The sequence below is a fragment of the Heterocephalus glaber genome, unplaced genomic scaffold (assembly GCF_053883595.1).
Source record: "Heterocephalus glaber isolate CG9 unplaced genomic scaffold, H.glaber_assembly_v1.0 deba00001460, whole genome shotgun sequence".
NCBI classification, from domain to species: Eukaryota; Metazoa; Chordata; class Mammalia; order Rodentia; family Bathyergidae; genus Heterocephalus; species Heterocephalus glaber.
Window position 1 is genome coordinate 1,136,101 of NW_028258307.1, and position 18,070 is coordinate 1,154,170.

The 18,070-nt window shown below is 41.4% G+C and overlaps 1 protein-coding gene and 1 long non-coding RNA gene across 2 annotated transcripts in view; both read left to right on the forward strand.

The window, feature by feature from the left end:
* The window catches only part of Xkr6 (XK related 6), a 234,740-nt gene that overhangs the window by 23,225 nt on the left and 193,445 nt on the right, over positions 1–18,070 (forward strand). The window lies entirely within an intron of this gene.
* Positions 1–18,070, forward strand: part of LOC147826863 (uncharacterized) — a 76,219-nt gene that overhangs the window by 21,893 nt on the left and 36,256 nt on the right. Inside the window, exon 1 of the long non-coding RNA XR_015453347.1 lies at positions 1–18,070. This exon is cut by the window's left edge and continues 21,893 nt beyond it; it is cut by the window's right edge and continues 29,710 nt beyond it. This is a non-coding gene — a long non-coding RNA (uncharacterized LOC147826863).

Here is an 18,070-nt window from a genome sequence, read left to right on the forward strand (position 1 = left end):
GGTCTTACTCTGCTGGTTAGTAGTGTGTTTTGGATTGATGTTGTTTCTCCTTAGATGTCTTGTGAATTAGCTGTACATTCATGTGTGCTTGCAAGTGTATGTACATGCGTATCTGATCACAGCACCAGCAGAATCCCTGTATGGGGAGTGAACCTAAGCTTTTTCACTGAGCTACATCCTGAGCCCTTTCAACTTTTTAATTTTGAGACAGGGCCTCACTAAGTCAAGGTGGGCACAAACCTGAGATTTCCCTCCCTCAGCCTCTTAGAGTGCTGGGATTACAGGCGTGCATCACATGCCAAGCTACCAGCAGAATGCTTAATGGCTATTTTTGTTGCATGTTGCTTCCTTGCACCTGGACTTGTGTTGTTCACCACAACACACCACACCACATCGTTTTGTTTTTTTCTAAGCTGCTTTGTCCCCCTACCCGACCAGTTAGGTGAGACTTATCAAAATGTAGACTTTAGGAACTCAAGAATAAAGTGTTTAAAGATGACAAAATATTTTCTCAGTTCTTTTAATACTTTCTAAACTAGAAATTTCTAAACATCTGGTTTGAAGAATTCCAAATTGCTAATCTGAATCTGGTGTTGGAGCATCACTGTGAAGGTTGATAGAACAGAGTATGCTTTGTTCATGTCAAGGGTGACATGCAGTGTTCTTCTGTAAATTACTTAAACCGAAGAGTATTCTCCAGCATTGCAGAAACGTATGATACCAGGTAGGGTTTTGAGAATGTTCTGCACATATGGATGCTGTTCTTTCCTTAAGACTTTGCTTCAGCACTTGAGATGTGGATCACATTGTATATTCACAGGGCTATGCAACCATTATCACAATCTAATTTGGAACATTTTACTCCTCCAAAGTAGAAACCTCTGTGCACATCTTAACCCTCTTCTTCCTTCCACCAGCCTCTTCAAGATTCATCCCTAGTGTAGCATGAATCAGTGCTTTATTCATTTTCATGACTGAATAATACCCCACTGGATGTATATGCTAATTTTGTAATCAAGGGACATTGGATTGTTTCTATTACTTGACTGGTAACAAATAGGGCTACTAGAATTCACATATAAGGTTTTATGAGGATGTGGGTTTTAACTTCTCTGGGATGTATACTTCAGAGTGGACTTGCTAGGTCCTCTGACAATTCTTTTTTTTTCTTTTTGGCAGAGCTGGGGCTTGAACCAGGGCCTCATGCATGCTCAACCAGCACTACCACTGAGGTTCATCGCTAGGGCCCCTCCCCATTTTGAGCCTGGGTCTCTCCATTTTTCCCAGGCTGGTCTGGAACTTGTGGTCATCCTTAGTAGCTCACATTTTTGGTGTGCCACCCTCATGCCCAGCGCATGTGCTTAAGTTTGTTGAGGAGCTGCAAATTACAGCAGGTTAGCACTGTGATTTGTTCTTTGTTCAGTTCAAGACATTAACTGATTACTCAGAGTTTGATCTACTAGATCCAACTAGAAGTGGCAGGCTCCTATTTTCAAGCCTCTAAAGAAAAATTTTATCTGAGAGATCACAAAGACTTATTCCTCTTTTTCTTAAAAGTTTTATTGTAAAATATATTAACATAAAATACACCATTTTAACCATTTAAATGTTTTTTTATTGTGATAAAATGTGTAGCATAAATTTTACCATTTTGACCCTTAGGGTTCAGTGTGTCATCAAGTACATTCACAGTGTTTTCCATCCATCATCATTGTCTGCTCCCTGGACTTTTTCATCATCCCAGACAGAATCCCTGTTCCCATTACATTTGAATTCTTCATTTCCCCCTCCTTCCAGCCCCTGGTAATCTCAGTTCTATTGTCTGTGTCTATGAGTTTCCCTATTCTAGGTATCTCATATAACTACAGTCATACAATATTTACTCCTTTGTGTCTGGCATATTTAACCTAGCATTGTGTTTTAAGTTTCATTTGTGTTGTAGAATATGTCATAACTTTGTTCCTTCTTAAGATTGAATAATATTCCATAGTGTTGATATACTGCATTTTGTTTATCCATCGTCTGGTGATGGACTTTTGGGTTGATTCTACCTTTTAGCTTGAGAATAGTGCTGCCATGAACACTGTGTGTGAGTATCTGCTAGGCATGGAGTGGTGGATCACATGGTCATTCTGTTTAACTCTTTGGATAACTACCACGTTGTTTCCCAAAGTAGGTGCATTGTTTTATATTCCCACCAGCAGTGTATGATATTCCAGTTTGTGTATATCTTCACTAACATGTTTTTTTTTTCTTTTTGTTCATTTATTGTCATCCTAGTATTAATGTTTTTAATTTCAAGTTCAGTTTATCTAATGTTTCTTTTGTTGCTCATGATATTACTGCTATATCTAAATATCCATTGCTGAACCCAAGGTCATTTAAAGTTTACCCTTATGTTTTCTTCTGAAAACTTTATGGTTTTACCTTTTATGTTTATGCTGTTGATCCATTTTAGGTTAATTTTTGTATGTGATGTGTGTGTAGCATCATTTGTTTGTGTGTAGAATCCAGCTGTGCCAACACTATCTAAAGAGACTGTTCCTTCCCTATGAAATAGAATTGGCATCCTTGTTGAGAATCAATTGACCATAGTTGTATGGTTTTATTTCTGGACTCTGTTGTAGCCCATTGATCTATATTGGTCTGTCCTTATGTCAGCACCACACTGATTTGATCACTGTTTTTTATATTGGAACATGTGAGTCCTACAGCTGTTTTTTTCACTTTCAGGATTATTTTGACTGTTTAAGGTTTCCTGAAATTCCTTATAAATTTGAAGATAAACCTTTACATTTCTGCAAAAGCTGGAGTTTTAATAGAAATTGCACTAAATGTGTAGATTGCTTTGAGTAGTTTTGTGATGTTAATAATATTGTCTTCTAACTGTAAATAAAGGATGCCTTCCCATTTATATAGGTCTTTAATTTCCTGAAGTAATATTTTGCTGTTTTCAGTGTACACATCTTCTACTTTCTGGGTTAAATTTATTTTTTAGGTGTTTTATTATTATGGATTGTTAGTATTTTGTGAATTCTTTGGGATATTTTATGTATAAGAGCATCCCATCTTCAATTTGAGACAGTTTTACTTCTTCCTTCCTAATTGATAGGCATTTTTCTTCTTTGCCTGATTGGTCTGCTCAGCACTTCCACAAAATTTGGTGCATGGCAGTGGTGAAAGCAGGCTTCCTTGGGTCCTACTTGACCTTAAGGGGAAAACTTTCACCATTGAGGTTGATGTTACTTTTTGTAAATGTTTTTTATCATGTTGAGGAATTTTCCTTTAATTTCTAATTTTCTAAGTATTTTTTTAATCATGAAATAATATTAAATTGTTGTCAAATGCTTTTTCTGTGTCAGTATGATCTTTTGCTCCTTCATTCTGTTAATATAGTGTGCCACAGATGATCAATTTCCATGTGTTGAACCATCCTTGCATTCCAGGAATATGTCTCATTTGCTCATGCCTGGTATATAATTCAATTCCTTTAATACACTGTAGGATTTGGCTTGTGAGTCTTTTGTTGAGGGTTTTGCATATGCTTCCATGAAGAATACTGGTTTGTAAATTTTCTTGTGATGTTTTTGTCTAGGTTTCCTACAAGTGTATTGCTGTCTTCATCAGTGAGTTGTGAAGTGTTCTAGTCTTTGGAAGAGTTGGAGAAAGATTGGTGGCAATTCTTTAAAAGTTTTTTGAAATTCATCAAGAAAGCCTTTGATATGGATATTTCATTTTTGAGAGGTGTTTTGGGGCAGTTGATTTAATCTCTTTACTTGTTTTAGGTTTGTTGAGATTTCTGAAGTCACTTTATATAATTTGCGTGTTTCTAGGAATTTATCCATTGTGTGGGTTAAATCATTTGATGTTCACTTGTTCATAGTATTCTCTTGTAGTCCTTTTTGTTTCTTTAAGGTTGGTAGTAATAGCACCACTTTTATTTTTGATTTTAGCTATTTACATCTCTTTTTTTCTCAGTCTAGCTAACGGCTTGTAAATTTTGTTAACTTTTTCGAAGAAGCAACTTTTGGGTTCATCAGTTTTATTCATTTATCTTCTTTCTAATAACACTGCCTTTTTTCTGCTTTTAGGTCTTTTTATTTCCTCAGGGGTAAAACAGGGTTCTTTGGGGGGTTTTTTGAGATATATTTCTTTGCATATAGGTGTTTATAACTATTAATTTCCCACTGAGTATTACTTTTACTGTATTCCCTAAATCTCAATATCTATCTTTTGGTTTCATTTTCATTTTTCTTAAAATGTTTGCTGATTGCCCCAGTGATTTCCTCTATAACTCATTGGTTTTTTTAAAGAGTATTTCATTTCTATGTATTTGTGAATTTTCCCATTTTTCTTCTGTCAATTTCTAGTTCATTGCATTGTGCTCCCAGAATGTACTTTGGATGAGTTCTGTCTTTTTTAATTTATGGAGATTTATGTTGTGAACTAACATGGCCTTTCCTGGAGAATATTCCAGGTACACTTTAAAAGAGTATCTGATCTGCTGTTGTTTGACAGAATGTTCTGCATGTCTATTAGATCTTGTTGGTTTATGTTTTGTATACTTGCTCTATTTCCTTATTTATCTTTTGTTAAATTATTCTATCCACTATTGAAATGGAGTATGTTGAAGATACTATTGGGAAATACTCTGTTTAGTTCTATCAGTGGTTCTTATATTTTAAGGCACCCCTTTTTGGGTGTATTTATGCTTGGAACATTTTATATTTTTGATAAATTGACCCTTTTATCAACATACAGTGTACTTCAACCCAGTTTCAAAGCATATTGGTACTGAACATATTTAACCAAGTTGCTTCAGAGTCTTTGTGTGTTAAGTAACTTTGTATAGTAAGTCTGGCCTTCCTAAGAACATTATTCTGGCCATTACTTTCTTTCCTTTGGTGGACTGTACTTGCCTGCTCTTTGATTATGCCTTGTGTTTTGTTGTTGTGGAACAGCCAGATGTGTGAAAGTTAGAATGTGGTGTCTCTGGAAACCAGAGTCTCCTTCTTCCTTAAGGGTTTTGGGATTGTTGAAAGCTGTAGGCCTCCTTCCTGCTTTTTTTCCAAGCGACCTTTCCCAGGTATTTTTGCAGGGACTGTACTGCTTGCCATGTGTGGTCCCCTAAACACTGTTTTGCAGCTTATATTTCACTAGGGTTTTTGACAGAGGTTTCTTTGAATGTGAGGAAGTAAAATAGCCAAGAAGTAAGCATCTGAGCATCGTGGTGCATGTCTGGCAGGCCAAGACAGGACATCACAAATGTGAGTCCAACCTGTCAACTTAGGGAGATCCTGTCTTAAAATAAAAAAGGACTTGGGATGTAGCTCAGTGCGAAGGCCCTGCGTTCAGTCCCCAGCACTGCAAAATAAGAGAAAAGGAAAGAACCAAACAAAAGTATCTGTCCTAGTCCTTGCCGATTGGCCTTTTGCTGGGGCAGCTCTCCAGCCTGGCTTCTAGCCTGTCATTCAGCCTAAGGTGAAAACTTAGGGTCTTCTAAGCAAGAAGCGTGCCCTGCCCTGCTCCTTTCAGAAGCAGGGACCAAAGTCCCATTCAGGGAACCTGGGCTGCTGCCGCACAAAGAGGGGACAGGGCAAATGCAAATAAAAATGCTGTAAAGGCTTCCTGCTCTTGGTTCAGTGTTCAGCCAATTGCTGTAAGCCTTTGCCTGTCTTGGAGTTCTGACAACCTTAGTTCTGACGGTTGGTGCTTCTTTCTGATGGTTCAGGTGTGAGAGGGTGGAGGGGCACTCAGAACTGTCTACTGGGCCATTTTTCCCGACATCACCTGTCAGATCCCTGCAGTAGTCTGTGTCCATCCCTACAGCAGGCATTTCCTCTACCACCCATGCACACGCTGCAGGTGTGAGATGTCCCATTGCTGTCCAGTCCTTCTACCTCCGTTACTCTGGCTTCAGGATCAACATTTTCTCTCTTAAACATTAGTTTAAATTTTTTTAAAGCTTTGATGCTGTCACAGTCCACTTGAACTACTATAAAAAAACAATGCCATATTCTTGGTCACTTTTGAACAAGAGCCCGAATTTCTCACCTTTCTGGAGGCTGGGAAGTCAACAACAATCTTTCTGGTTTGTAGCTGGGTTCCTCTGGCGACAAAAGAGGGAGGGTGGCTAGCTCCCTGCGGACTCTTACGAAGGCACAGAGCCCATTCACAAGAGTTTCCTCCTCCTGACCTAGGCACCTCCCTTCCACCTCCACCTCTTATACTATCACTGTCGGGGGAGGTTTCGCCTTACTGATTTGGGAGGAGGTACAAAATTCAGGCTGTAGCAAGTACCTTGTGATTTCATGATGTCTTAAAGCTCTGTTTTTGGATTTTTATTCCCCTGTGAAAATATTTCCAAAATGACTGAAGACAGCGAGTGATAAGCCTGATTTGACTTACAGAATGACTTCATAGTTAACACATTTACTGGAAAACATAGTGCAGCAAACTCATGCATTTGTAAAGAGTTTGCAAATATGGAGAGTTAGTCTTTTGGAAGAACAAGACCGCACCACTGCCCGTGATCTTTTAAGAATGTGAGTGATGAAGCAGAGCGTATTCCGGAGAAGAGAGATTTTAGCACTACCCATAGTTAGAGACGACCCACATATCCTAGTACCCCCAGCCTCCAGAACTGTGAGCCAAATAAACGCCACTGCTTATAAACTACCCAGTGTTAGCTGTTCTGTTACAGCACAGAAAACAACCGAGACCATTTCAATAAGAGTTTGACAAATTTGATGATGCACACCTGTAATCCCTGAAATCTGGAGGCTAAGGCGGGAAGATCACAAGTTTGAGTCCAGCCTGGGCAATTTAGCAGCTTTGTTGAGGCCCTACCTCAAAATAAAAGACAGAAAATGAAAAAAATAAAAAAACAAAAAAGTTGGGACGTTGCTCAGTACAAAGACCCTGGGTTCAATTCCCTGAACTGAAAAAGAAAAAAAGGTGTCTCTCTGGTCACTTTTGTCCATTTTGATACTGGATTGGGGTTTATCGTTAATTTTCCTAAGTATAATCTGGGAGTTGACACATTCCATTTATTCTGAAGATTGAGTTGGAGAAAAAAATAGAAAAATCCTTGCTAATAAATTATGGTTTCTACTAATCAAAGCTAAGGTTGCTGTTATCCAAAAGTACATGCCTACTTCCCAGCATCCTTTATTTTTCCCACTTTGTTTGTCTAAGTGTAAACCAGAAACATAATTTGGTTAAAATTCCCCCTAAAACCATAGAAGTTAGTGGACCTGCCTGCACTTCGCTGCTTAAAGTAGTTACAGACAGGGAAAGGTTGGATTCCGTAGTAATAATGTTGCTTCAAAGGATTTGCTTGCATTGAAGAGCTCCGAGGTTCCTTCTTGTGCCTCTACTTCTTCGGTGTAAACACACAGCTCTCCTTGGGGCCAGTGTCCCACTAGTGATATGACGTCGGGGAGCTGGGGTTACCCGTTTCACAGATGAGTCAGCAGCGAAGCTCCAGTGCCTGTTTCTTAGGTAGGTGATGATGTTGGTGTAGGAGATGGGCTCAGGTGGCCAGTGTTCTTTGTGGTATTTGACGTCTGACAAGTGGACATTGAGAAACAATCGTGTTTAAAAAAAAGCAGTGTAGTTAGAAATGGATGGGTGGAGACTTACAGCATGTTGTTTGCATGTGCTTTGTTCATGTGTGTGAATGTATGTTATGCGTATTATGTTTTGTCTGTGCACATTTTAAAGCAGTGACTTGAACAGAGCCTCCTGAATTTGCACTTCATTTTCCTCTTTCCAGCCTTTTCATTTCTCCCACAGGAATCCATAGTGAAGAAGACTGAGAATAGCATAAATGGAGAGGCAGTTCCACGAGGGGAAAGGGCTAACAACAGCTCAGAGTGAGTGCTGGGAATAGAGCCCGGACCCCAGGGGTGGAGAAAAGGAGAAAGTCGAGCAAGTACCTGAGTAATTGACCTCATTCCTGGCCTGCTATGACACTCAGTTGCAGTTTGATTTTGTAAAGGATCAGAGAAGTGTGAGCTCTGCTTGAGGCACTTTCAAACCTCACTGCTGTGCTGGAATTGAAGCTGGAGCCTTGGAGATAATTTGACTCTCTGGCCCTGAATAGGCAGAGCCAGGAGGGAGGCAGGCACCCGCCTCCCCCTTCCGGCCGGGACTGCAGGCTTAACACTGACACACTCGTTTTCACTCACATCACGGTTCCGAAGCCCATGTCTAACTTAGCAGGAGAGGAGGGCCAGAGGTGGTGGTCTTTCTGATGTCTCCACTTTTCGGGGAGGGGGCCACTGGGGCAGAGATCACAGAGAAGATTCAGAACAAAATTGGATTGTGGCCATGGGTAGGCTACTGAGTCAGCTCCCTTGCCTCAGGTCCTGTGCTGTTAGATGAGAACACAGTAGTCTATCCACCTACCTCCTAGCAAAATAAGGGAGTTTATGTGCTTACACAGGGGCTAGCACAGGAAGTGCTGTAGAGCAGTGTTGTTAGAAACGAAAAGGTGAGCAACAGAGCATGCAAACAACAAAACAATGTATTTTGTTCCACCTGAGTAAGTTCCTGTGCCAAATTCAGTAGATGATCTGTTATTTGCTCTTAGTTTCAAAATGTTTGCCTTTAGATTATATTATAGGAATAAATCTGTCCCGGGGACACCTGTCTCCAGAACTACGTAACTGTGCAGCAGGTCAAGATAGGGAGGTGCAAATTTGGCCTAGGCCTGGAAAATGACAGTGCGACCAGCAACAAACAGTCTCTGCTGTCTGATGAGAATGGTTGCACTCTTCCTGCAACAGTAATTATTTACTAGAATTAATCACATACGGAAGTGTTCTTGTCAAATACGTTAACCTGGCTAATGCAAGCTGTGCCATGTTTATACTTTACATAAAGCTATTTTAAAATCCCCTCAAGTTTGAAAGGTAATTATTTAGGGCTTACCCTTGAAGAGTATGGTTTAATATTATCTGACAATTTTTATACTAAATTTATTGATTTGTGGTCATTTTAAATAGTACTCATTCTATTAAAAATGCCTTTAGGTTATGATCACTTGCTTTTGATGTGGTATTGCATGTAGCAAACGGTTCCGACTTCCCTGTTTCATGTGCAGGGGAACCAAGTAGGTGAAAGAACCTTTTTCTTTTGAAGGAAGAACTGTGGTTTTCTTTTCCTTATGTGACATGTTGGAGGCTGTTGGTGCAAAAAGATAAGGTGGCCAGAGAGTGAGGGAGCTGCTCATGTTCAGAAATACCAGGAGGGCCCTGCACGGGCTCTGGAGTCCGGGCCAAGGCTTAGAGATCTGCTGCAGCGGTGTGGCTTCTTAGAGTTCTTTTTCTGGCTTCAAGTATTAGGAGACAGACATCCTTAAAACTTTCAGGACGGTTGCCTGGCTGGGTTAACTGATAGGCCTTTTCTAATAATGTTTAACTATCTTCAGAAAGTCAGGCACCAGACTTTTATATGAGGTGTGATCAGATGTACAGTGAATGTTTAAATAAAAGTATGTATTACAGTAGAAAACGAATAGCCACTAATCTCCCTCAGAATCCCCCTCGCTTCCCATAGCTTTCCCATCATTCTGCCTACTTTTCTGAAGCAGTTCTGGAAGTCCTCATTTGGGGTTGTCTTTATGAGGTGTGATCAAACATATCATGAAGGCTGCTGCAGGGTGCCATCCAATGGAAGGCAGGCTTATAAAAACATCACACTGTGTCCTCATCTGCTTTATTCATTGGATCTAGCACCATGTGACTCGTGGCCTTTCTTTAAAGTCAAATTAACCATGAAAGGTAAATATTTTAAATCGATTCAGGACATTAAGGCAGCCACAATAGTGCAACTAAAGACATGATCCCCCCCAAAAAAATTCCTCTTGTGTAATTTGTGGAGGATAAAGTATGTTCTGTAATTTTTATTGCCAAATTACTGACATTTTCAATTCTAGTTTAGCTGTCTTTAAATGAAATTTGAAACAAAACTATCTAGTACCTGATTATTGAAAAAAGTCACGTTTCCCTTCCTCCCACAGTTGATCAGGACCAGTCACATCGGTGAATCTGATCCAGTCCACCTTCCTAGTCAGGACAGAAGCTCGTTTAATTTTCCAAATATGGTTCTCTTTCTGCTTGAGTACATTATACCATTTTTAAGGCAGCTCTTTACATTGGTAGATTTGCGCCTAAGTTAAAATTTGCTTTTCTTTAGCTTTTATCTGGAGCCACCTTAAGTCTAATCCTTTTACAGTTGTCCAGCCCTCAGTAATTTGAGGACACTTAGAATACCTCCTCCTAAGCCTTATTTTTCTCAGTCTGTGTATTTTACTTTCTTTTTTGGGGTACCAGGGATCGAACTCGGGACCTTGTGCTTGTGAGGCAGGTGGCGGCACCACTGAGCTAAATCCCCATCCCTACTTTCTTTTACCTTTCTGTTTTTACCCACCATCTCCTGGTACTCTGGAAGAACCCACGGCACTGATCTAAATCCCCAGACCTATTTATATTTTTTGGTACCAGGGATCGAACCCGGGTCCTTCCGCTTGCAAGGCAGGCACCAGAACCACTGAGCTACAGCCCCGGCCCCCTATTTTTATTTTTTAAGGCAGGGTCTTGCTAAGTCCTGGGCTTGAACTTGAGATCTTCCTGCCTCAGCCTCCCACCATTGGGATTACAGGTGTGCGTTATCCCACCTGGCTTTACTTTTTCTCTTTATATTTCAAGATCCCCCACTGTTCTTTCCAGTGTTTCGCGTCCTCTGCATCTTAATGAATACCCAAAATGGAACAGAATATCCTCAACAAATCAATGGAGATACTTTTAGCAAAACCAGAAAACTATTCATCTGGCTTAAGCAGTTTACTGTTTTTTATTCCAAGATGTACATTTCTTTGTATTTGAACATTCCTGAAATTGAGACATGGAATATTTAAGTGAAGGGCATTTCAGTTAGGATGGCAGCATTAACTTGATGACTCATAAAATAATAATGCACCTTTGCATTGATAAGTCTTTCTTACACTTGACACAGTGTGATATTATCTCAAATCTCAAGAGATCCCCTGGGTAGGGTGAATCCCTGCTTAGTTATTTTACTGGCCTGACCATGTCGTGGACTCAGCCTGCCACACGTGTGTTCAGCTTGGCCTCCAGGGTCATGTGGTAGCTGCAGCATTCTGAGCATCGCATCACCATTGCACAACATCAGAAGGCCAAGGCAGGCAGGATCCCTTTGTTCATTTTTAAGAGTAAGCAAACTACCCCAGAAGCTGTGCTTCCTGGGCAGTGCCTTCCTAGTGACAAAGCTGTACAACTACCATTATTAGTTCGGAGCTTCCCTGACTGGATCTCTAGCAGCTGACCTAGAGAACTTGTTAAAGCATGGCTTGTTGGACCCTGGGCCAGCGCCTCTGGTTTAGTGAGGTTGGGTTGGAGACTGAGAATGTTCGGGCATGATGCTGATGCGTTGATCCAGATGTGGAGACCGGCCCAGTGTCCCTTAGAACATGAGGCCAACTGAGAGCCAGACAGAAGCGGGATGTGAGGTGGGTGACTGTCCTCTGTTGCAGTCTGGGTTGGCGTTTGTCCTAGGCGTTCACACACTGAAGCATGGATGTTACTTGTAGGTTATACAGAATACATTATTAGCAGTAAACCCAGGTGTGAGAATGATTTGCTTAAATCATGCACAGTAGATCAAGTAGATCCAAGATAATATCTGTTACTCTCTGGTGACTGCTTCCTCAAGAGTTTTCAGAAAAGAGAGGCCAGTCTGCGAGGGCTCAGGGAACTGAGTACATAGCTGGTGATATTTAGTGCACAATCATAGTAGCTGGCATTTATGAACTCATTTGAACACCACACCCAACCCACAAGATACGTACATTTCACAAAGGGGGAAACTGAGGCCCTAGGAGGTCACTGATTTGTCCAGCATTGTCCAGCTGGACAGTGGTAGCTGGGTTTCAGAACACGCAGTTCAGCATCATGACCTGTGCTTTTAACCACATTATCTACCACTTGCTGACAGTTGGATCCTGTGTTACAGGAAGGGGAAGCCGCAAGGTTCACTGTGGTGGGATTGGTGTTCTGCAAATCATTCCCTCCCTCCCTGGTTCATCACCGCCTACGCTTGTGCAATTGATGTGTTTGAATGTAAGTGTAGAGCTGAAAAGGATAAGCCATGTCTGTCATCTCCGCGTTTCATAGCTCTGCCCTTCCCTGTCTCCGCGCTGTCTGCCTGCCCTTTCCCTCCTCTGTCTGTCCCAGTACCTTGCCCAAGGCCATGCATGAGTAGAGCCATTGGGTGGTTCAAATTTGAAGTCATCAGTTTCACTCTGGAAGATTTGTTATTAAGAAATAAATGCCAATCACTGAGTTACAAGTTGTAATTTTATAATTTTTATAATTATAATGGACTCAGATTTTTGCTTTAGTTTGAGTATAACACCCTTCTGACATGTTCATGTTACATAAATGAAGATTGGACAGTTGGTCTTGTTTGCTAACAATTCTTTGGTGTTTGGAAACTAAGAATCTTAGAGGTTTGTAACTATGTCCAGAGAGACTCTTAAACCTTTTACTTTTGAATAATTTTAGGTTTACAGAAAAGTTGTAAAAATGGCCCAGAAGTGTTCCCTTGCCTTTTGCCCACTTCCCCCTAGTCAGCATCTTACTTTACCATGATTCATTTGCCCGTAAAAAGCCAACGTGGTGGCATTACTGTTGAACTCCAGGCTTTGTTGTCTTGCCTGGCACAGAAACTGATTTATCACTCTCCAGTTGCTTAGCATTGTATTGATGACATTTTAACACTTAATGAATGTCAAGTGCGTGTTGGTTTGAGGAAGGGTAATTTTTAACTTCTTTGGGGTCAGTCCTCTCTTACAAAGTGTTAGCGGCTAAAGACTTTTTCTCCTGAAACATTAAGACATAGATTTTGTATACAACTTTAGACATTTCACAGGTGTTTTAAACTCTGTTGACTTAGATTAAAACAGTGTCTATCCTCCAGGAATTCAGCCCAGTTGAAGAGAAAGGCAGTGAAGGATATAGAGAATGTTATGTCGCTCGCCCCAGGGGAACTCTGAGCAAAGTATCAGAGGAGCACTGGTAAGGGGATGGTTTCATTTCAGGTGAGAGGGCTGGGAGGGCTGGAGAGAGCTGTCCCTTAGCATTGGCCTTGCAGAATGAGCAAGCTATTAAATCAGCAGAAGGTCGAGAAGCAGTCTAAGCAGAGGGAATAAAACCACAAAGACTGGGCAGAAATGCACCGTTTGGTTTCTAATTGGTGAGGATTCTGACGTAGGCGCAGTGATAGAGTGGGAGGTGAGCTAGATGTACAGTGGGCGAGGGAGGAGAAGGCGGAGTGGAAAGAGAACTGAATAAGTTTCTCAGTCTGTAAATTGTAAAATGTTTAAATGATTGTTTAGTAATTTGTACATAAATACTTTCACCTTTAGTTTTGTGGATTAATAATTTCCTGCTTGTATCTGTATGTACATGAGTAGGTGGGAGAGAATTGCAGGCTTCCCATTTTGATGAAGGGGATTGGGAGTGAGAGACTGGAAATGATAAGGAAGACCCAGAGTTTTTCCTCTAGCTGAGTTGGGAAGGACATGTGTGTTTAATGAAAGCCAGGCACCAGTGGAGGAAGAAAAGGGAAGCAGCTGATTGAAATCAGGCTCCTGAGAAGGTGGAAGGGCTGATCTAACGTGAAGTAGGTCTCCCTCTGTTGCATTAGGAGAGAGACTGTGTAGTCTAATTGGCGCTTCATTGCCAGTGTGTGCTCTGTTTAGAATGATCAGTTTTACGTAAATCTTAAGAGTTGGCTGGCAGGTAAGTTCGGCTGTGGCCTAACTTTGACTTTGCTGTTACTGTATTCACACTACTTACTTAACTCCTACTTTTAGTATATATTTAAGGTCTTTGCTAAGTTTTAGTGATAGGAGTATCAGCGTATCTATGCTCTTGATGAACTTGGTTGAGGTCACTAAGGATGTAGAACACATGTATAGAAGGATACAAACTATATGTAATGTGGGAAATTCTGCAGCTTTTTCTCATGCTTTGGGGCTGCAGGCTCCATTGTCAAATTTGCTCAGGGTGCTGGGGAAGTGAAGCTAGTCTGTGTAGCTTAGTTTGTTCTAGACAGGTTGGTTCTTCTTTAGAAACGAATCGAGCTGTTTGCATACTTAGTACATCCACACCTGTTTTCTTCCTAATAACTTTTAACTGTGTGCCATGAAGAGGACTAATTTTTATGGTGACCTTTTTTCATTCAGCTTAGATCACAGGGTTAACTGTTAATTTCTAACCAGATAGATACTATTTATAAAAGAATTGAATATGAGAAAAATTATTCCTGCTTTAAAATAAACCACATTTGAACATAGGGTTGACCCTATGCTTAACAAAAGGAGATTTTTTTGTTCATGGTTGTAAAGCCCTTTGGGCATGATATTAATTGACTTTGGAAATTAATTTAAAATGAAACTTCATTAGGCAGTTATCACTTTTGCATATATATTCTTTCTTTTCTAAATCCTTAGTGAAAACAGACTTACTCAGATACTCAAAAGCTCTCCTGAAGTTTTATTGTTGAAAAACTGTTGTGTTATAATTATGAACAATTCTCATTTTAAAGAAACATTTTCCTTTGATAATTTTGCAAGGAAATTTTACAAAAATTACAGTACATAATTTGTATTGATAATAAACTTTGAAACCTTCAGAGTCAGTACGTATTATGCTTCTGGACTCACTCATTTAGCAAAAATATGCAAAGCACTGTGACACGGTAATGAGGAAGAAACATGCGAGTCCCCTGCTCAAGCATCCGGCCCGGTGGAGAAGACGCGTTGGACAGGAGTAGTTGGTCTCACAGTTGAAGCTGTCAAAGTGGAGTGTGTGTGTGTAAGTGGCCTCGTTTGTGGGTGACCACCCCAGGAGACTTCTCTGGTAAGAGTTCTGCAGAATCTGGAGAAGAGCGTGGGAGCCCAAGCCAGGCAGGGACAGCAGGAGAGAGTGCTGGGATGCCAGGAAGCTGTCTCCCGAGATCAGCATTGACTCAGTGGGCTGCAGGGGGAAAGAGGCTGGTGGGGGCTTGAGCGAAGGGCAGAGGCTGTGAGCTTCCCTGGTGGGCTCTGCAAACTGCCAGGCTGCCGGCTCAGTGCGAACTCTGGAGCTCTACAGCGAGACCGCTGTGGTTGTCCAGGGCGAGCCGAGTCTGTGCAGCAGCCTGTTTTCGATCCCATTCCAGGACCCTGGGCTCCATCAGACTCCTTATCCTAAAGATCATACACAGCTACTGTGAAACCTTTCTTTCCCCTCTTGGGAGGGTGTTCTTTATACATTGAGATTTTAAAATATTCAAATTACAGAGCCTTCAGTCATACTGAATTAAGAGCAGTTCTTTTCCTTTCAGTGTTAAACGTACCACTCTGGAATTCTTGGCCCTCAATTAACTGGTCAGGCAAGAGAATTCAGTCTGCCCAAATGTTAAATAATAGTCAGTCCCGCTAAACATCTGGAAGCTTGAAGCAAGGCAGGAAGACTATGGTGACTGTGGCCAAGCCAAGCTTGCAGTCTTTTTGAGTAATACAATAAGCCTGTGGCATGAGCACGGTTCCCGGGAGGGTGAAACATCAAGACTGGCAAGCAGGGGCCTCAGGGTGACACCAGGGGCCTGACTAGATTCCGCTTTGTGTTCACCTCTGATGCTGCGCAGATAAACAAGGGCTGTGTTCCTCGAAAACCTTTTGTATCCCTTGATTTGGCTTTCTCTCCCAGGAGGAGTAGAAATTTTATGTAGCAGATACATGAGACTGGTAGAATTTTTTTAGAATTCAGTTTTGAGTCTAAAGGATTGCAGTCTACTGTGCTGAGACTGTTGGGGGAATAATGGCGCCTGCAAAGGGCAAGAAAGGACAGACCGGAGGGTACTTTTGTTTCCTCTTCAGTGCTGGGAGGATAGACCTTAGTAGATCCGGTCACCTTAAATATAGGAAGGGGAGCTCCCCACAGAAAAGGACAATACATGTAGAGTATTGTAGGTATCACTTAATTTTCAAGAAAACTACAAAAACACACCAGGGGATACCTCTTCAGAGTTAGCCAAGACTGCTCTCACTTCTGCCCTCGCCTGTGTAGTTTGCGAGGTTTGCCAACTGCCTTCGGGTGTGAAGATTTGCTGTAAGAACTGAGAACTTACTGTGAGAGCTGTAATACTCTTGGTTAGGGTTTTTTAAAGAGAATTTGGGGCATAGGAGTGTAGCTCAGTGCTTACCCAGCCAGCTTGACATCCTGGATTTGATTCCCAGCACTGGGGGGAAAAAGGAGGATTTTGATGCAGATCAAAGTCACCCAAAAGAAGAGAGATGTGAGGCAGAGCCCGGGAGGTTCCGTTGTGAATCTTCAGTTCTCTTCTTCCATGGAGTCAGGGTGAGCTGCCCTCCCAGAACTGGTGTGTGACAGTGCAAATGGGGTGTCACCAACCAGGGATGGTCTCCTGAGCTTCTGCATCCCATGTTGAATTTATTAGGACTTTTAGGGTTGCTTGCTCAGCTAATTGCCCAAAAGTTGAACTCAAGTCTTGAGGTCCCCTGATAACCAGGAGCCAGAACTGCCACCCTAAGTCACACGTTTGTCTTTCTGGCAGGGCTAGCTTCCACCCTAGGGCCGTTTGGCCAGCCCTCCCTGAGGTCCAGTGTGGCCAGCCCATTCCCTCAGCAGGGACACTTCTGTCAGGTGTGACACAGAAGCCCTGCAAGTCCAGGCAAAGCCCAGGCCTGTCTTTGGGCCAGGCCAGCCTCTTTACTACATTCATCAATTTGAAAGAAGTGTGTTGAGTTTTATGTTGGGACTGATCTTGGAGGGCAGGCTTGGAAGCAGACAGACTGCTTAGGATGTTTGTATAGTCCAGAAGGGTAGGGTGTTGGCTATACCCCATGATATATAGGGGGAAAGGAGTTTGAATCTCGAACTCTTTTGAAGGAAAGGGGCAGCAGGATTTGTTGGTGGATTGGAAGTGTTCGTTTGAGTGGAAGGAGTCCAGGATACCTCTTGAGGCTTTTGGCGTGAGTCCGTGAAAGAATGGAAAGTCCATTATGGCGTCGTTAGAAAGCCACTTGTTCAAGTAAGAATTAGATGGCTCTCGCTTCTACCACCAGTGGAGGAAAAACCTCCCATAAAAACCAATCCTTTGTTCATCATATATTGCAACCCATTAAATGAAAGTTGTAAAAAAAAAATAAAAGAAAGTTGTTCTTTGTCTTTTAGATATTTAAAAAAATATGTTGTACTTTATAGCCTTTGTGTCAGGACTCTGAATGAACAAAAGACCACCTTATAGACCAATTATTACTCTCATGTGGATTCTTCTCTAGTAATAGTATTTAAGTTTCTAAGCTGTATTTAGATATTTTTATTCTGAATAGCAGCAGTAAGAACTTCCAAACCTAAAGGTGTCTGACCTATTGAAACTGGTTGGATGTGCAGAAATTTTTGCTCTGCATGTTATGCATGCTGCATGCAAGAAGTCTCATGTTTCTGCATTTCTCATAGAGGCCTTTGTTTCTGCATGCTCCCTATTGACCCAGTAAATTGGTTTATTTGGGTCAACTAAGAATAGCTATCTAAGGGAACTGTAAATACTGAACTCGGTTGTCCATGTAGTTTTTTTTCTTTTTATTTTGGTAGTGGTTATTTTCTTTTTCTTTCTTTTTTTTGGTACCAGGGATCGAACTCGGGACCTTGCACCTGGGAGGCAGGCGGCGGAATAGTGGTTATTTTCATACCGACTGAGTTTCTTCATTCATTAAACTGAAGTTGGCAGTTGTAATTCTGTGGATCGTGGAGAACAATCTCACTGTATTCTAATTGTAATTTTAAAATTAGTAATTAAAGTCTTCCGAATAGTAAGATGTTGTTAGCGTCACTCTTGTGTTGATTGTGTGCTTGTGGTCAGAACATGAAGGAGTGCACACCCACCCCTGTTGGTGCGCTCCTCACCCTAGCTGACAGTTCTGCCGGCTTGAGTTTGGCCAGCGTTCAAGCTCCTGTGACCCAGTAATGTTTTG